Source organism: Malurus melanocephalus, unplaced genomic scaffold, assembly GCF_030028575.1.
Source record: "Malurus melanocephalus ecotype Western Australia unplaced genomic scaffold, MMel_1.1 scaffold_732, whole genome shotgun sequence".
Taxonomy (NCBI): Eukaryota; Metazoa; Chordata; class Aves; order Passeriformes; family Maluridae; genus Malurus; species Malurus melanocephalus.
Window position 1 is genome coordinate 1 of NW_026623964.1, and position 21,104 is coordinate 21,104.

The 21,104-nt window shown below is 43.1% G+C and overlaps 1 long non-coding RNA gene across 3 annotated transcripts in view; it reads right to left on the reverse strand.

The window, feature by feature from the left end:
- Positions 1-816: 816 nt before the first annotated feature.
- Positions 817-21,104, reverse strand: part of LOC130584601 (uncharacterized) — a 64,513-nt gene continuing 44,225 nt past the window's right edge. For all 3 annotated transcript variants that reach the window (XR_008966517.1, XR_008966518.1, XR_008966516.1), the window contains exons 4-6: positions 11,631-11,887; positions 3,294-3,392; positions 817-1,120 (exon numbers count right to left, since the gene is read on the reverse strand). This is a non-coding gene — a long non-coding RNA (uncharacterized LOC130584601). The remainder of the gene's footprint in view (positions 1,121-3,293; positions 3,393-11,630; positions 11,888-21,104) is intronic.

The following is a 21,104-nucleotide window of genomic DNA, read 5'->3' on the forward strand; positions in this document are numbered from 1 at the left end:
GGATGAAGGATCCACAACTTGGCCAACCAAAAAATAAACAACCAAAATAACCAGCAAAAGCTCACAGCTTCAATCCCTGACACGAAGTGCTCAATGGCACTTGTAAAGTCATGAATATAAAATTAAGCCACTGAATTCACAGCAGAAGCATCAAAATATTCTAAAGTCAAAATAAAAACAAGTGTTATGTACTTGCAGGAGCAGACAAGCCTATATGGATATTCTGAGGCAGCTGTACACAAAGAAACTGAATATGCTCTCATGTTTCTCTGTATTTCTGTGCTGCTCTCTTCCTCTTGCTACAGAGAAGCAGTCACGATACACAGTTAACAACAACTTCACTCTGCACTATAAACGATGATGAATGATCACCAGGAGTGATCAAGGCATGAAAAATAATCATGAACAAAACAAATTACAGCTTAAATGAAATGGGACCATAGGAATAAGCCACTTTGCACGTTTTCATTCACTAGAAATAATTATGAACCCTGGGCTATTGTTCCATTTGAAACTAATTTTCCGCTGCCTAAACTGGAGCTTCCAGAAGGAAAGTTTCAGAGCCTCTGGCCTTTTGTTTTACATCAACTAGTTTTCCCAGTTAGATTTCCAAGGGTGCAGACAGGGCAGGAAAGTGGATGCAGAGCACGGAGCGCCAAGCGGGCCATGCAGCCATGCAGCGCAGGGAGCTCGGCCATGCCGGAGCGCCGTGCCGGGGACTCGCAGCATGCACCGGGACAGGCAACAGGCACGGGGCAGGGCTGATGCACGAGAGTTCTAACCTCCTTCTCTCTTTCTGTTCTTCTAGGTTCCTTCCTAGCCTTTCTCTTCTGGTTTCTCTTATTTTTTTCATCCTTGATTTCCTTCACCGGGACAACTTTCTCCTGGACTATTTCTGAGGTGTGTGCTGTATGGACACTCATTGACCATTCAGAGATGGCATTGGGATCCCAGTAAGAGTTGTCAGTATTGGCAGGGAGAAGGAAAGAGTCAGCTCTCGGAGTGGCGTACTCTACAGAGCTGGACTCCACCGGCTGAAATTCGTAATAATCCCACTCCAGGCCACTGGAGGTCATTCTTCAACTAATTCTTACGGTTCTTACTGTTTTAGAGAATATATCTGTAGAACACGAAGGGAGCATTTTAATCTGTCCACAACATTCAGCAGCTCTTAAGTTTCTGCTTATCATCTAGCAAATTAAAACTTAGTCTTAAATTTGATCAAAACCCCAAAATAAAATGTTTAAGTTTCTCTTGTAATTTAGAAAAATAAAATGTAGGTCATCTTTTTCATTTTTTGTGTGTTATCACAACAATGCCATAAACCAGATTCAGCAAAATAATTTGCTTTTCAATTAAATATAATACTCCGCACTCTCACAAGCATTTTCGTATCTCAACCTAAATCTGTGTTCCTGAAAAACAGTAATGAAACATACAGATGTTAATCAACACTTGAGACTAAGATGCCTTCACTGCCATATAAGCATACAGTAAAAGTGATAGAAGGCATAATCAACAGACTGCAAAAAAAGAGACTACAAACATATTCTGTGGGGCATAAACTGTAAAAATTAATTACACAAGGAGAAGCCATAAACAGAGAACCTTCTTTGAAGACCTAAGTAAAAGGAAAGCAGAAATACTTTAGTGACTACCTATCGCAAGCACAAACCTTCATTTGGAGTTTTAGACTTCCTCCTCCTCTGAGACAAATCCAAATACACCCATCGAGATTCAGCAACTCCTGAGACTCTCCTCAATCCCAGCCAAATTACTACTACTAAATACAGAGCTCCAAATCAAAATACATTTTAAAGAAACAGTATCTATGAATCCAGCATGCATCTATTCTCTTCATGTTAACCACCACATTTAGAAGCAGTATCCAAATGTCTGGAACAAAGCCCCTGAGAAGCTCACAAGACAATAGGTCTTCTATGAGCTGAGTAGTTCTACAAGGGCACAGTTCTTCACTGAACTGAAATGATGCTAAACACTGATTTACTGTTTTTCCATTATGGCTATCATGTTTGCATATAAACAGCCTAGACTTTACTCCTAGAGGATTAAAACAAATAAATCAGACTTACTCAAAAATCAGCTTCCACAGACACCAAATCTGACCAAGTCAGTGGAAGCTCTTGCTTTCTTAAAGCAGCACTTTTCTCAGGAAAACTGACTGTATTTGTAAAGTATCTGCAATTTTGTCTTAAATACCTAATGAATCATTTCTGCTGGGAGAAGTCAAAAAGCATAGCCAGGGTACATCTGAATAAACTGATTCTCCCACTGCACTTGCAAATCTGCTCCATTTCACAGATGGGCATAGGGAAAGACTAAAGAGTGCAGGAAGCAAATTTTCTTCCTGGAAAAACAAGTTTCCCTGTAGAAAGTTGGCCACATCAGCACCCCAGCCCCAAGCTTGTCAGGCAGACTGCTCACGTCTCACAGGGAATCAGCTACACATGCAGAGAAAGAAACCAGTTTTCCAACTGCTATACACATTTAACAAAAGCAACCCTTCCTCAAACTTCTTCCAGAGTGCCATCACAAGTTAGTAATAAATTTGAAGAAAACATGGTTATTCGACCATGTTGCACATTTCAGCCCACACCTTTTTTTACCAGCATGAGGGAACTAAAACTGTGTCACTCCAAAGTGCCTTAAAGCCCAGTCCAAGATTTGAACTACTCTTACAGAAAGCCGAGAAATTCCAGTAACTTACTTATTTTACCAAATGAAAACAAACTACCATTTGCTAAATTCAAAGCTGGTGCTGATGCCTCACCACACAATAACCTGAGAGATGTGACAACCCCACATGAAACATGGTGCCATGGGGATGATCTCCCCATGGCAAGGCACTGTTCTAAAGGCAGCTGCTCTGGATGCTGAGGGATCTCTACTCAAAAAGCATCTCCCACTTCAGGCAAACATGACACTGGGTTGTGTCCCCTACCTGACATCCTCCAGCAGGTTCCCACAATGAACTCCTAGTGCATTTGTACAAGAAGCAGCAGGTGACAACTCTCACACCTGCCAGGCACAAGCACAGATCTTATAAAGCTCTCCAGTTTGAGCAAGAGGACCAAGCTTTTCACTGAAAACCACCACATTTTACATTGTTACCCACGCACTTTTGCATTTCCAAATTAGAGGCTACATCTCTGAACTGGAAAACAGACAGATTTTGTTTTTATTTTATCCTACTTCAAAGAAGTGAAGGTCTATGGTTATTTGCAAATCACCTTTTCCCCTCCACCCCAAGTAAAAAGGTTGTCTCTACTTACATCATCCTGAATATCCAGATCACAACCTGCCTTCAACAAAACCTGGACAACGTGGAGATGACCCTTGTGGGCAGCAAGATGCAGGGGGGTCCGGCCATGCTATAAATGAGAAGAAAATAATAACTTAAGATAAACTTTTATACATAGTAGTTGAATAGAATTTGATCTGCTTTTCATCATTCCTCTGTAATGCTCTGAAAGGCATTACCTTTGTGAAAGGTGAAAACTCCTCCTCCACTTTTTGCAACATTTCAGGTAATCCCAATGACACTCTACAAAAGGGATATTATAGTCACATAAGAGAATTTCCTCACAAAGTTGGATCCGACTCTGTGTCCATGCCTAARCAGAAGTCACGACCTTTTTGTTTCTGTCCCTCTGGAGGACAGAACTGTCAATTACTGTCACCTTCCCTCTGTACAGCCAAGTTGAAATAGCTGGCTAATTCATAYATTGTAATAGAAATAAGAATTACTGAACTGTGGCACATGACAGATGCTCCCCTGAAAAGGGATGGAAGACCTGTAATCACTCCAAGTGACTTCCACGTCTGACAACCAACTTCATTTTGCTGAAGATGTGCCTGGTTTTTTTGGTTTTTTTTGTTTTTTTTTTTTTTTTTTTTTTTTTTTTTTTAAGACAACACTTATTTTAACCTCTCTCTCTAAAATCTCAAAGTGAAACACTTTAAGATCTGTGAAACAGCAACACTCTGAAACTGTTCAGCCGAGATTAGTTAATGGCAATAAAGGCAACAATTTAGCAATTGCTAAATTCACAAGGTATCTTCACGAAGAATGCTGTCTTCTTCACTAGGCATTTTGTGAGGGTCACTTGTAAGTCACATTACTCTTCACCTGTAAAGTCACATTACTCTTCACCTTTTCCTTCATTACTGGTGCTATTATCTATTTCTCCACCCAATGATTTACCCTGCAAAGGAAGACAAACAGCCCTAATATATCAAACACAGAAGGAGCAAACACTTCAAGAGCTGTTTAACTACTGGYTTGAAGTACGCAGAAGGCAACCATAAGCTGAGATTTTAAGCAACTTCTTCAGTAAGAAAACTACTTCAAATAAAGAATAAATCATGCTCAAGACAAGATTGTTTTCATCTAGCAAATTCCATACCCACATAGCTGGGAAAGYCTTGTTAACTTGGCTTCTTCAGGGCAAAAAGCAAAAACACTGTTGAAATCAACAGAACGACTGAGGGCAAAATGTCTGTGTCATTACTGATTAGTTGTGCTGTGCTTCAGAAATGTTAAGTGTTCATTAATTGTCCTACATTACTGATATGAAGGCACAGTTCTGACTACAAAGTCCCTACCCACTCTATGACACACGGRTCTCTCAAAATCCACAGGTTGTCCCCTGCTGGCAGTAGCAGCTGGTTCCCATGTGAGAAACTTTCATTCCTGCCCTGCTAAAGGCATGGGAAGGGCTTGTTTTTGATGTCACCACTACCCCTGGACACCATCCAGCCTCCAGCCTGGGTGCCTCTGGCTTGATCTGGCTGTAGGTCCCTAAAACCCTTCCCTATACTGAAGGACACTGAGCTGCACTGACCACACTTCCTTCTCCATCAGCCTGGAGGAGAGCCAGGGCGGTGTTGCTGTTCCAGCTAACTCAACAGCAGGAGGCATAAAATCCCCAGGTAATACAGGGGAAAAAAGAAAATAGAGAAGGAAAAAAATAAGAAGAAAGAGAATTTTTAAAAAAACCCAACAAACTGACAAATCATTCCTGATCATGAACAGTATGTTTGGATTATGAATATGTGCTCCAGYACATTCAGATTCACAGGTTCTGAGTTTCTACATTTCTTAATGCCAATAAGTAAATCACCTAATCCAGGCATTTATCTCACTTCCCGGCAGRTTATTAATACACCATAAAAATGATTTATAGCAATCTGTGCATGGAGCAGGAAAAATCCCAAACAAACCCAACTTGAAGCCTGCTCATGTGCTTTAAAAGGAAAGTGTCAACAACATGAATATATATTCCAGCAGCGAAACTTTCTGGTAAAATAACCAGCTCTAACCACTGAAAAAATGCTGACATGCAGTCAAAGGTACTGTGTTAAAAGTAAGCTATGAAAGCAGAATAAGAGTTTGTTTGAATACAAGGGACATACTTCCCTCACCCAACACACCTTCCTGGGCAATTGCCACATAGACTGCGCCTGCTGGCACAGTTTTGAAAGACTAAAAGGATTACTTTTATTCCAGAGCTTTTGTGTGTTTCATATTCTTTATCCAGCAACATTAGGTTCAGAGGGATCTCAGCTACTGGAGAACCCTAGAGAGAGGCCTTCAGGAACCAGAGCTGCTGCATACATGCAGTCCTTGAGTTCTTCCTACTTCAAAGGGACACTACATACAAAAGCTATGACACTGATAACCAGGGGAGGAGACCGGGAAGGAGGATCAATTCCAGCATAATACATTGATTAGAGGCTCAGGCTTTTGCAAGAGCACTGATCTTCTCAAGATTAATCACAACCCTGCAAGAACCAGCAATGCCAAGACAATTTGGGTGCCCCTTGTGTTTTGATGACAACTCCGTGTCACAGCAGCAACAGTCAGGGCTGCTCTTGCCTTCATGCCTTTAACTCAAACAACAGCCCACAAAGTTTTTCTCTCACARCAATTCACCCTTCCCAAAATATATAGGGGGCAGAGATGAAGGCAGACAGACAAAATYCCCTCTGTGTGTCTCCTTCATAAAGACATTCTGCACTCAATGCAGCAGCAAAGAAGGGGTTTATCTGAAAACACACATGGGGGAAAAAAACATACAAATGAGAGTGTCTCCTAGATGCTCACTGCAAAGAGACACCACCAAACCCAGGGACTGCTCAACATGCAGATTACTGACTTAAAAGCTAGTGAGCATTGCCAGATATGAACTGTAATGATTTGGGGGTTATTACAAATACAAATGAGAGACTGCTACAAGTTGGGATTAATGAACCAATAAAGCAGTCATTCACATGTTAAAAAAAAAAAAAAAAAAGCAATTTGGACTTCTATTCAAATGTAAACAATTGCTTCATCAGGCAACAAATCATACAAATGGTCCTATGTCACGGACTTATTGACAAAATAAATGGGACCCACTGGGCTAAGGCTGCAACTTCCAACCACCGTGACTCGCTGCTGTAGCTGTGGGGTGTATCGGGTTGCAGCCAAGCACAGTAAGTCACATGAACTTCAGCAGTAAAATGCGAGGGTAGGTTTTTCTTTCCATTAAATCTGTGCCCTAAATCCCAGACATTGACAGGCAGCTGTCGATACACACCATTTAAAAGCAGAATCCTCTTAGCATTGCTGCCAGTGTATATGCACTCCACAACCAAATCCACACAGGGGGGCCTTAGCACCACAAGCTGCACAATTTTCCCTTCTGTTTATGTACGTGTAGGTACTTCTATGCAGGTACATTCAGTTCTCCATCTCACCTTGCTCTTGTGATGCACAAGGACTGTTATTTATCCRTCCATTTTGTACTCATAAAAACATGCCTGTCCACATTTTCTGGGAAAGCCTGAAAGCAAAATCCAAGTCCTGTCACATTGTTCACACTGATGATTTGTTAGACTGTTCTCCATGAATAACCTGCTCGCTCAAGTCAGCAGAAAGCTTCTCATTGACCTCAAYAGGCATTCAGCAAGTTCCTAAATGTTTGTTAGTCCCTTTTAATTTATCTTTATTTATTGTTTAAAACAGACACAAATAGCTTTTCAAACTGAAGGAGTGCAAAAATATGAAAGCACCAAGACATTTTTTTCCGTCTTAGTTTAAACAAGAAAAAAAGAACTCTAAAGAACTCAACATGCTCTGAAGTTGAAACTTAAAGTACTCCAGCATTACAATAGTGTTGCCATATAGTGTGTTCATAACATGACCAGCGTAGAAGTTAAATCAAACAACTACTGAATCAAAACAGAAGCACTACCTTTTGCATTCCTTTGCTTTTTTTTTTTTTCTTTCTGTATTAACATCATTCTCTGCAGAATTCAATTTTATATTCTATGTTCTTAATGCAGGAGCCTGCTCCAGTACAAGTTTCTTGTGGATTCACAGTTCTCTCCAGGATCCACCTGCTCTGGTGTGGGCGTCCCTCCACAAGCTGCAGTGGACCTCTGCATTCCCATGGATTTCCATGGGCTGCAGGGGCACAGCTGCTTCACCATGGTCTGCACCACGGGATGCAGGGGAATCTCAGCTCCAGCTTCGAGCACCTCCTGCCCCTCCTTCTCCACTGAACTTGGTATCTGCAGGGCTGTTCCTCTCACATGTTCTCACTCTGCTGTTCCCTGGCTGTAATTACATCTTCTATATAGCTGCTTCTTTTTCCCTTCTTAAATATGTTAACACAGGGGTGCTACTGCCATTTCTGACTGGCCCAGCCTTGACCAGTGGCACATCCATCTTAGAGCCACCCGGTAGTGGCTCTGCCAGACATGGGTAAGCTTTTGACAGCTTCTCACAGAAGCCACACCTGTAGCCCTTCCTGATACCAAAACCTGGCCACACAAATCCAATACCCCAGGAAAAGAACAACAACATCCTGCGACAACAGCAAGGCACATCAGCACAGCAAGTCACAGTGCTTTTGTGACAAAGATGCAGCTGTCAATAATGTCACTGAAAGAGAGCTCTRTTACAGCAGGACTGAAAGAAGGGACCAGCTTTCTTGATTGAAAGAAAAGGCTAAAGTTCTTAGTTTTTAATTTTTGCAGCTTATTCACCAAAATACTTGATAAGGGCACCTGCTTGTTGGATCAGCCAGTATATATGACCGGTTGTTCAGGGTATTTTTTCATAAAGGAGCTGGCTATACATTTCACAGATGTGAAGAATGTCACACAAAAAGGGCATAAAAACAGAAATTATCGCTGTCCTATCAGGCAGAGCAGCAACAGWGCACCCTGAGTGGGTGCCCTTTGAGAAGAGTAGAACCATCAAACCTCTGCTAAGCACCATAYCTGCCCTGGGCCACAACCCCCTGTGGAGGTCCAGCACCATGACAAGTGCTCACTGCATGTGCCACACAGTGCCACCAGCCCTGCCCCACTGTGGGCTCCCTGATGACAGACTGCCAGCAGCACTGTGACCTAGTGGCCATCAGCTCTTCTTCACATATTTTAAAAGGCCCCAAATCTGGAATGAGCTTGAGTGCCCCTCACTGGAGGCAGAGGAGGTGCACATTGTCATATTGACTTCACTTGCACAGATGCCTTGCTGGTAATGCTGCCAAAATGAAACAAGTGCATGCCCAGTGTAAGGCTGAAGTGAGCACCTGGACATGTGTATTCTCCATTGTTTCTTTCATATTCCTCCTCTTTTTTTTCTGAAATAATCTACTCAGAAGTGACAAAAATGAAACACTGTTTTGCAGCTGAATTGTTGTTTACTGGAGCAACAATTAACCACATCATATGACCTTCCATACAGGACAAAAATAGAACTGGACAACTCAGCTGTAAGGCATTTACAAGTACTTGGTTCGTTACAGAAAATATCCTTCATTTTTCTTGAGCTATGCTCAATTAATCCTTTTTGAATAAAGAACTCGAGCATTTATCTCTAGCATTTATCTCACTTTAAGCTCTGGCTCTGTGGTGTTATTCACAACAATTCATCTGTGCTTACAGATGCGAATCTGAAATACATTTAAGCCTACTGGGATATGGGAATGTTTTCTCTCCCTCCAAAAGAGCTTTGTCTCCATGTGTCTTACTTCAATAAACCCCACAGAACTCAGTACCAAATCCTTTTTTTTTTTTTTTTTTTTTTTAAGCAAACCCCTGTAATTTATAATTAGAAAGAACAAACCGAAAACTACAAATAAAAGAAGAAGACACAAAGGTAAAAGAGAACTAAGGCATGGGTAAATTTATTTTTATGCTTCATTGTGCAATGAGTTTTATCTTGGAGGAGCAAAAGGCTCTGGGTTTCAATTTATCTGAAAGCTTGGTCTATTTTACTGCACTACAACAAGCCTGCCATCTAATTTCCATTCTGAAATTAAGATCCCCTACCCTGAAAGCTGTTCTTATTTTATGCTTGTTCTACTTATTGGAAGACTGCGCAAGAACCTGTTGCTGTGATGGCTAAAAAATCCCTTCAAATTTCCAGTTTAAATATACTTGAATCTAATTTATACATCCTTGCTCTTCTGACAACCTTGTCCTTAACTTTAAACAGCTCTTTCTCCTTCCAGCCTTTGTGTGTCATCAGATTAGCAAGCCAAGCTCTTCCAGGGTATGTTTATACAGCCTTTCGTAGGCAAATATGCACATGCTCTCCCGATGCAGCTGGCTGGCTGGGTGAGAGCCAGATACAAACTGCACTCTGTGTACATTTGGACAGGACATTATGGAGCCTGAACTGATGGCTTTGGTGAGGGCAGCAGGCTGGTTTCACCCCTCCTGGCTCACACTGAGCTCAGCTCTCTCTGGCTCACAGTGTGGGAGGAGGAAGCGTGTGTGCGCTYCAAAACACGGCGTACACACAGCCTTGGCTGCTGCTCTGAGAGCGTCTCCGCTCCTCTGCAAGACTCCTCCACAGTCTTGCAGATCTGACTTCATCTCTTCTGAGCAGGGCTGTCACCAAGCTACCCAGAACCTCAGCTGTACTGTGTGTTGGTGTGCTGGCATGCATCCAGAATGACAACAGGGACAGCTTCCATCATCTTCCCTCTCTGGGTTCCACGGGGATGACCCACAACTTCCAGGAAAGAATGGCTAAAATGCTGTAGTGTTGGGTGAGCTACATGAGCTACATGAGCTCTGGGATGGCCCCAGAGCCCACAGCTCTCCAGCACTGCTGGCAAACACAGCTCTCCAACAGAAACATCAACACTTTGCACCTGGCCACAGTTTTGCTGCCAAATGAACTTTGTTTTGGTTTTCCACACAGGGTAGAACAAAAAGCAAAGGAGCTATCTATGTCATAYAGGAAAGAAAAACTAGTCAACTCTAGGAAATCTACATTATATCAAATTAKCCTGATTTTGTGTTTCAAAGCCAGATCTACACTATTTGTTTCTTAATGTAATTAGCAAAAGTCCCTCAGCAGTGTCAAAGTTCATCATCTTTAAAAAAAAACCCAAAAACAACAAACAAAAGAAAACACAACCACAAAATCCTGAGCTACCATTCAGGTATCTGTAAGTTGGTATTTCCTGATCTATTATGACCTTTAATAGCTGTTCATCAGCTATTCATCAGAGCTGCTTGGACAGCCAAACAGGCATCAACATGAAAGTATTCATGCTTACTGCATCTGTGATTTGTATCTACCGACAAGAGGGTACTTATTTTGGCAAACAAAATTTACAAACACAGGTTGTCTTTGGCTCATTACAGCTTTCAAAATAAGTATTATCTACAACTCAAACACTGTGAACGGACTGAAAACAACTGTCACCAACAGATAAGCAATCTGCCTTTTCCTCTTTTTATCAAATGTGTTTTCTATCTGTAAATTTTAGTTCCCATACATATACAATGTTCAAAACCAATATGGAAACATAAATRAAAGTAGATGGGATGGAGAACAACAGTTCATCAAAACAGCCCCAAATTTTATGCCACAGCTTCAAAGATTTAACTTACCTAGTTCTTTTTAAGGCTTTTTGCTAATCAAATCTTCTCTGTAACAGTCAATGACATCTCATATTTTCTAAGATAGTATTATTTATAACATGTTGAGAATTAGGAATAGGTGAATATCAGTTTGAACTCTCTTGTATCTAAGCAGAAATCCTTTGACTTTGACTTMATCTCAAAGGCATGGGGAACACTATTTGCACAAGTTTGGAACTAAGGGGCTAAACAGAACAAATCAATGAAGATGTTGGGTGTAAGTGAGGCTGCTGCACCAAAAGGCTTCAGCAGCAAGAAACGCTTTCTTTGTCCCTTTACCCTGCCACAAGAGGTGGCTCTTCCCCATCCCCTCACCCCRGAGATGGGTGCCCTGAACCGCCTTCCCTTGACAGTGATGAATCGCTCCATTCATCGGGTCGCACAGTGTTCAAAAGTCAATGCACACTTTGAAAAATGTTGCTCCCTTCTGTCGACACTGTGTTTCCAAGGACTCAGCGTTCATCACAGCTGCGCCCACTGCAAAGGGTATAAACACAAGACRTGCACTATATTGTAAATTTGCGTGTGCTATTTACTGCAAACTTTAAGGAAATCTGAACACTAACCTCAGCCACATTCAGATTGGTAAAGCTAGGAGGGCATTTTCACAGACAATGGTCTAGAAGCGTTACATTAGTTCCCAGGGCTTTCGCAAAGCGTTTTTCTCTCGTTACCTTGGTAACCGCTACCTTGGCACCCCTGTTGATAAGCTGCACCACATTCTCCACTTGGCCTTTGTAGGCGGCTACAAGCAGGCGTTCTGAAAGCACGGCGACCACATCCTGCTGGCTCATGAATTAGCAGAGAAAGGTTTTCAGGTTTCTTCAGTCCAAAAACAAAGGCTTGGGATCAGCTCAAGCAGCATGCAGCCCGGCGAGGGAGGACTCCAGCTCCCTGGACAGTGATGTTATTGCTATGCCATCCTCTGGACCTATGGATCAGAAAACAACACTGCTGTCAGCAAGCTTTCAGAAACAGAGCACTACAGCAGCTCCTCCCGAGAGTGTTCATCTTCRCATTGGTTTGGGAGGGGATCACAAAAACTCCTCGGAACCTCCTGAAGATCTCTTTTGTAAGGCAGAGAGCTGTGGATAGTAGCATATTTTCAATGTGCCCTCATTTCCCTTGGGACAAAAATCCTTAAACTTTCTGAGAGCTTAACTCTCTTTTGGCCTAGCCTGTCTTTGTGTGGTCTGCTTTCATCCCAGTCTTTAATTAGCCAAGGATGGGTTAACTACTGTTGGCCAAAAGAACAAGAATARGTTATAGTTACTGGCTGCTGATATAAATGTAGAAACCTCTGCCCTGGAAGGATTGAGTGCAGTCAGCAATTAAAGGCAGYTGACTGTTCCCTCACAAGCATAAAATGCTGCACAGCCTCCCCTGAACCATCCCAAGGACGCCACTGGGAGAGATCACAACCTGCTATTGGGAAACACTCATCTTTGTTGTCATGGAGAAATTATGTTCTCCCCACAGAGCTGATACCATGCCCCACTGACCCCACAAACAATTCACATTTAGCACTCATAATGCCAACTGTACGTTTGCCTGCCYGGGCTCCACTGACCCATCCAATGAGCCATCTGAGCTGAAAAGAAATTTCTGACATAATTACAGAAAATGTATCCACTGATCAGTTTGAGCTGTGGGATCCAGAATGTGCCCRGTTTAGGCAGATTTCAGCTTTATTTGTGCTTTTCCCACTTTGGTATTCAATTGTTTCAGTGCAGGAAAAACACCTCAAGATATCCAGTATATTTACAAATTACTTGTCTTCCTCTCTTGAAATATCACTRCACTGCTCCTTAAAAGCCACCAGTACTAAACTAAACACTCTGCACAGTTGAAGAGTAATAGGWACAGGKTGTAGATGATCTTGGAGATCGACARTGGAATACAGTGTCTTTCACCCTTATGCTATGCCTTTGAATCCATCTCAAAACAGTAACAATTAAAACTGTAGGTTATTTTTTAGTWGTAAAATAGCAGAATTTAATTTGCACTCCTATGGTAACTTATATTAATAAATCTTAGAATACTTTATAAGCTTTAATTCTTTTTAAATATTCTTATTCACCCTTTGAGCTAAATAATATGCATAAGAAGATTACACACATTTTAGAAAATGGCCCTTGAAAGCATAGAAAAGTGACTGGTTTCTCTGACATCAATAGAAGGTTATACCAAAGCCAGTAAAAMCTCCAGATAACTGACTCTTGATTTCTAAGTACAAGCATTAGGCAATATTATTTCCAGGTAAAAGATTCAGGTTAGCTTTTCCTTACCTCTCCCTTCCTTTCTAAGTGCAAACACGTTTGGAGGAACATGAAAATAGCTGCACATTTATTCAGAGAAGCCAGATGAAGAGTTTCTGGGCCTCAAAGTCAGCRTAACATAGGACAAGAGGAGTGGTGCTCTATGTACCCTGTGCCACTGGACTGGTCTCACCCACACCCTCAATGTGAWGGACACAGTTTTTACACCCTGGAAACATGGAAAATATAGAAGAYGGAAGAAAACCCCTCATGTCCTTCACTAACACATGCCTGCTCCTCTGGCACAGTGCTGTACACACTGTAGTACAAACCACTTAAAAAGCGCCAAGAAATACAGATGGCCTAAACTTGGTAATTTGATCTGCGAGAAACAACACAAGTTTCAATCTTACCTCCTCAAGTATTTGATTTACAGTGATTTGTGCTTCCAAAGCAAGCTGAACACCCACGCTCCCTCCATAACCCCCACCACCCACTCATGATCCTGGCCCTCTGTTCCCAACACATCCCTGACCCTCCCATCACATCCCAAAGTTGTGCTTCCATAACCCAGAAGCACACCCCACACCTCTCCTCYGTGACCAGTACAAAGTGTAAGGCACACCTTAGAACAGGAAGCTTTCCAGGCAGAGGGATGGTGTGTKTCTGTGCCAGCCCCTGCCTGTGCTGTGGTGAACTGTGAACTGCTTCCAGGTGAATTGTACCATCACTTGTTTGTCCCCATCCTTACCTCTAAGTTGGCTGCCAACRCTTTGGCTGGAGTTGTGTACAATACACTGACATCTCAAAACATCTATAGTTAGATCCCGCTTGGTTTTCTTACCTCTTAAATTAAAAAGAAAAGCCAAAACAACACAGGGGCATCATTGTCACTGACGGATTTGCATATTCACTACAAAAATCTCAGTCTTAATGGAGACATTTTCCTGACACACCGACATTTCTGAGCAAGTTTGCAGAAACTGCAGATGCTCATTGCATCTAGCCACACCACTAGACAGATACGCTAATATCTCAACAGCATGTGGGGCTGGAAAAGTCTGGATAACCTAYGCCAGGTAAATGCTGGAAATCATACTCCCTAATGAGGAGTCTGATTGTTCTCCCTTTCTCACRCTGCCTTCCCATTGCTGCAGCACGTGAAGATCACAAGCATTGTTCTGCCACACTGGAGTGATGGACTGTGTCGGCATCACTGCTATCATGGGCTACTATGGAGTTTGCCTTCTTGCCTTTCCCACCACTTGAATCATACACTGAAGCAGAGCAAGTAGCTGATCCAGCTATCAGCCTTTTACAGATCTCCCGCTTTGCCCAAGTCTCCAGCAGGTGTCTGTCCTGTTCCCAGAGGGCAGTCACGGCACAAGCCCGGCTCCTGCTCACACAACAGGTCACAYTCCCCACCACATCTGCTTTACATCTCCTCAGCTGGGACTATTTGCCATTCAGAAAAGTGCGTCCAATTAGAATAGGAAGCCCAGACAACTGAAACACCAACTTTCCTTTTCTCCTGAGCTGGTAAAAAAAGGTGATGAGTGAACAGTGGAAGTGGGAACAATCTCCTCATTCCCCTCCCCAGGGACCCATCTCTGGCACGGTGGCTACACTGGCAGTGGCATTGCTCCCCCCAGCTTTAACTCTCTACATGCCTCAGACACACAGGGCATCTTCCCTTGACTATGTCTGCACCCCAAGCAGCAGGAGGAAGGTACCAGATGCCCAAGGACTGCAATTAAAAGCTTGACTGCTCCTTTCACACCCAGATGGTGCAAAATGAACCCGACAACACGATTACAGGCACTGCATAGCATCCCTGCTGCCAGCACCTGCTGCCCAGAATTAAATCCCTCATTATCACCCCCAAGATCCAGCTCAGGGGAGCCATGGAGCACGAGAATATTCYAACCTTATGCCTTCAAAACAACTTATTACTTTGCTTTAACATATTTTTAAATGAAAAACAGGCGTCTCTGTGCTTCTTTGTTTAAGATCAGATTACTTACCTGGGAAAGCAACACCTACTTCCCAAGCCTCTCCAAGGAAACTGGCCAGATGTGATGCCCACAGGTTCAGCTGCTCTGTTGTAGGTGACCCCTTCCGAGGATAACCTGCTCAGCCCCGAGGATAACGTGCTCACCCCATCGGTGGAGCGTGGAAAAGGACAGGCTGACTGTGGATTAGCATTCCCRATTGGCAGCGGAATGGCACTGTCCCCAGGTCCAGCTGCATCCCCACGGATTGTGCCCTCAGCTCACTGAGCCACMCTGCCCCATGGATGCTGGAGGAGAGGCTGGCTGGGGTGGCACAGCATGGAGTGGGTGGGCAGCTGGCTGCTCGGTGGCAGGGCTGTAAAGCTCCCAGCTCTGTCCTCTCTCCCGTGCGACTGGCAGAGCTGGCAAAAAACACTCTCTGCACCTTCCCCCTCCCCAGCTCCCTCCCCTCCAAACTGCTGCCAGGCTGCTTCAGTGGCCGTAGCGCCTACACGTCAGTAACAAAAAAAAGCACAGGAATTATGATTTTTGAAAGCCAAAGGACAGTCTAGGACACATCAAATATCACAGATATTGAAAGGCTAGGTGACAGACTCTCCTGAATTCATGGAAAGGGTTAAAACTAGCAGCTTCCTCTCTGAGGGAAGAGAAAAAAAAGCCAAAACTATGAAAGATTTAGGAGCTATGAGCTAATCAATTTTAAGAAGTCCCYGATGTTAAATGGAAAAGATGAAATGCCAGAATACAGGTCACTCTTAATGCAATCACTAAGTTAAATTAGTATTTGAATAGAAGAATGCTTACATAGCTAACAAAAAGTTTCTGCATGTGCTGAGGTACAAGGCGAAAGTGGAAAAAAAGAAGGGACTGCAGTTTTATGCAAGAGACCCCAAATTCTCTTTTTTAGTTTATCACCAGAAATTATGCTGAATAGAACRATAGAATAACAGAATTTCCTGAGTTGGAAGGAATCCACAAAGATCACTGAGTCCAACTCCTGGCCCTGCACAGGATGGCACCAAAAATCCCACCATGTGCCTGAGAGCATTGTCCAAATGCTTCTTGAACTCTTGTCAGGTTTGGGGCTGTGACCACTTCCCYGGGAAGCCTGTAGTCCAAGCAAAATTCTCAGCAACTGGTAGCTTTATTTCATTCAACATAAACAATAGGATAAAATTAGTCTAAATTATTTTAGAATACTCCAATATTAAGATATGGAGCCAGACCATTTTATTATGGGAGGGTACATAATAGCTACTACTTTATAGTAAGAAAATATCCTGCATCTAAATACTGCCCATCTCTTCTYTGCTTAACTCACAGAGCAAAATGGGTTCCTTTTTTATTAGCACATAAAACTATAAAATGCTCTTTTTCTTGTCCAGCCTCTTTGCAAAGCAGTTTGTCATACATAAAATATGACGTAAACATTAAGATTGTATTCACTTTAGAATAACAGCATTATTCAGCAGAGTGGATTATTGCATTAGAAAGAGTGAGTTTCCTGGAACTCATTTATCATTTACTGCAGGATGCTGATATATCTGCCATTCCTGYCAGCTGACTTTAAAAGGGTTTGTCCAAGACATGCAGCACTGCTTCCCTTTCAGTGATTTTTTCCTAGTTCCACCATGAATTCAGTACAAACTACTCAGGAAAAATATCTGTATATTTTGCTAAAGGGAGGACATTGCTTCTCACCCTTTCCTGCCCCAAAAGACAGTTAAAAACCAATCAAAGGTGCAATTGTGAAAACCAGCAGCAGCTTTATCTGGAAAACAGCAAAGCCCCCCACCAGGCTGAGAATAATATGCTTTTGATTCATACTTTTCTTCTTTTATTTACAACATCATCAATATTATTTTTGGAGTTACATTTCACACCAATGAACATTTTCAACTGGACGCCAATACAGATTTTTAGTATATTATACATTGGTCTCTGGTGGGGGGGKTTACCATTTTCATTACGTATTTTATTGTGGCGAGTACAATTATTCAGTTTCATAAGGACAGTTACATATTCATCACCCTAAGTATCACCACTGTCTGGGACATCTGTAAACAGTTTCTGGGCTTTTTTTTTTTTTTTTTTTTTTTTCTTTTTGCTATTAATTACTTCAACAATGACTATTTAGCAGCCTCCCAGGGAGTATCTGCATGACAGTTGCTCATCAGGCTTCCCAGCACAACCAGAGCAGACTGACTGATGTCACTGCTCCACYGCAGGTGGCCGCCTGCAGCCGGACCGAGCGCCAGCCCCGCTTGTGACGAGCATGGGGAGACAGCGACCGCAGCTTCCCCAGCTGCTTTGTCCAGTCCATCTCTGTGGCCTGGCCTCCACTGCTGGCTGCACTCAGTGCAAATCCTCAGCAGCCTGGCAATGTTTGGTACCATCAAAACCAGCCTCCAGAGTCGCACCTGCCTGGCACAATTCTCCTGGAGAGAGGTATGAACAYATGGAGAACAGGGATGAAGATCAGAGGCAGTTTCAAGTCATTGCTTAGACGTAACTGATCTCCTTGTATGAAAACAACTTTTTCTCCCCCTCCTACTTATATCTTTGCCAGGCAGCCCTGACCTCCCTTATCCAACACACAGGTTATATATACCTACCACTTTCCATATAACATGATTTGGGGGGTTTATTTGGCTTATCTCAYTGAAGTTTCACAGCTTTGTTACTGYCCCCTCTCTCTCTCTCAACACCTGCGTACACACAAACATGTCAAAACCACTCAATACAAACGAGCTCAGATCTCAGCAAGCCCTGTCAGTTGAGCACTATTTACATGACAAAACAATATCTATTGTTTGATAGGGGACAGTGCCAGTGTGCAAACACATGTGATGAGATATCCGCTCCCATTTGCATAAAACCAGTTAGGAGATCTTTCCAGCTGACTGCTGTTTAACAGAAGTGCCRGAGCCCAACCTTGGGAAAGAGGCAGACACATGGCTGTGCTCATGGGAGAGTGGGGGTTTATGTTGCCCTCACACACAGTGGGGCTTCTGGATGGAAGAACTGTCCCTCATTGTCACCTTCTGTGCAGGAGCCAATTAAAATGACTGCAGGACCTCACTGTGAGCAGAAAGTGCCATAATCCTTTCCACAACCAACTCCCTTTCTCTGCTGTTCTTCCCTCCTTCCTTATACCCAAAGCATGTCCTCTGCTGCCAGGGTTCAGACTACCTTTAGCAAGTATCTGTCATTCAGCTGGGGACCCTGCCATGTCAGAGTGGGGGTGCAGAGGTCTCCTCCAGCTCCTGTGTGACCTGAACCCTCTTCCCTGMCAGCACAAGCAGCCCCACGCTCTCCCAGACAGCACATAATAGYAACTCAGATTAATACTGCAAAAGACACTCTACAAAATTTCAAGAAAAAAAAATTCATACACTTATAGATTTTTTTTTAAAGGCCAGGAAACACGGCTATGATAATCTAATGCCAACCAGCACCAAGGTATGAACTCCTAATTGTGCAAGATCCTATCTTTTATACACATTATTAAAGATGTGCCTCCAGGCAGTGATCAGGAAATGCTCTGGCTGACAGAGCAGAGAATAAAAAAAACATGTTTACCAGCTTCACAATGTTTTTCAGCTGGCAAAAGAGAACTGGAGATGTTCTTCCTCTTCAAGAAAAACATGACTTAGGAGCTGCCAGCAGTGATGACGCAGCCCCTCCTGTGCCCTCACAGCTGATGTCTTGGGAGAGCACTGGCAGATGCAGTGAGGTGGGTGGACCAGCGACACCCAGTTCAGCGCTGAATCATAGAGACAATGTGGGTACCTGAAATGTTTGGGTATTGGCACAATATTCCTCAGTATTGCTAGGCTTCTGGCACGAGAGCAAGAGTCTGGCACGAGAGCAAGAGTCTGACATGAGAGCAAGAGTCTGGCAGGCTGTGTGTCAATTAAAAGCTTACCAAAGCTCAAGCTGAAAGTCAGTGGATGAAATCCTAGGGATGGAGGTGCCAGGGTGGGAGAGAGATATATTCAGACAAGCATAGGTGGAAGTGCTGAGCATGAACACTGTGACCCCCAGAGAGGTGTGTACCCCTGTCATGGTGCATGCTGTTACCATCAAGAGATCACAATTTTTCCAGTTGCCTCCCATCATGGAGCACTGCAACRGCAAGAGGAAGCACAAATACCCAGGGATTGGGCACACCCTGGAAAATGGGAGAGTGAGAGAAACTGAGCACAGCAGGGAAGCAAACATGGAGATCACATTTTGTTGCATGGAATCACCCCACCAGCCAGCACAGCTGRGACTGTAATTCTCATTTCCTAAACCCACCCATTGATCCCCCAGTGCTGCTGGTGAGAAGCTGGCAGTAACTCCCAAGAAAAAAATGTAACTGATGAACTAAAATTAGCTGTACCTGATTCCCACAGGGAATCGCTTTAGTAAAGGTCTCAAGCCTTCTGAGTCTGTCAGAGGGCTCCCTCTGACCTCAGCAGACTTTGGAAGAGCTCTGAAAGAATGGGGGAACAACTTTAAAGCATCCCTGAAGAGATCCTAGTAGGGAGGGAAAAGCGTGGGTTTAGGGACTTTATCCTATCCTATCCATGACTTTAGGCCAAAGACAGCAAAGACTCTCCCAATTTTGTGCACAAAGCCTCCATGCTTCCCATGGTGCTCAGTGTTTTGGGTTTCACAGCAGCAGCTGAAGGGGACAAAGCTTTTCCTCTTGAGACCATGGGCTCAATTCTACTTTGGTAGCCACATCAACTACCAAAACTRCTGTTACATGGCTGTGCAGGATCCGACATGACACCCACAGAAGGTCTCTACTCCAATTCTAGTGCAAAGATGTTCATAAATGACAAAAAGATTTCAAGACATATCAAAGGATACATTTGTCAGCAGACTCAGCAAACAGACTGGTCTACCTTGTGAAGGTCCATAATGGCACAGAAACTGAGGCAATGAGATTTCAATACTGTCAGTGTTGTACCCCAGACAATTGAAACAYTTTCTTCCCCACAAAATAAGCCRGTTTATCAAAATACTTAATATTTTYCTATTATATTGACAAACATAATRAAGCATGGAAGATCACTCTACAGGATCCCTGTCCCCTTCCCTTCCTCCATTTCTTTCACTGCTTTCTTGTCTAGATAAAACATCGGAGTTTTTTTTTTTACTCCTCTCTCGATCACTTACTCCAGTTCTCTGCTTGTTCATCCCCTGATGTAGTTCTGTTGAGGCTTGGTACTCAAAACTATGCAGAGTATTTGCAGAGGACTCTTGATGGGASCAGCCTTAAAGGCAACCTGGTCATGAGGAGAGAAAAACTAAGCAGAATGTGTCTGCTGAAATACTGACAGAGCAAATGCCTGCTGGACYGTGAGCTTGGGAACCAGCAGCATCCTTGAGAAGTGCAGTCAACACCTCTGAAGGGCAGCTGGGTGTCTAGAAACCAGAGTCATACTGACATATAAGTACAAAACCAAGGAACTTATCCTCTGAAAGGTGAATAAAGTGGAAAGGGTAGAAAAAGGGGAAAACATCCTCAGAAAATAAGGTTCAATAACTGCCACTGGCTTTTCTAACTGAAAGAACAGGGAACAGTCTAGAAAACAAAAATTGGTCTGACATATGAAAAATCATCATCATCTAGTGGTTCTCTCAGGTGAAAAACAGAAATTAAGAGCACCTTTTGGCTGCTGCAGGAGTATGTCCTACACCTTCTCATGTCTCTTGTGCTATAGAAAAGGACTTAAATTTACCCAAACTAGAGCTTTATCCTCTGAGACTGTCCTGCACTGCTTGTAGTTTCCCTGCATAGTTCGAGCCCCCTGCATGAACCTTCCACAAGATCTTCTAGACAAACTCCTGGACCCTCATTAGGGATGTCTGACTGACTCCC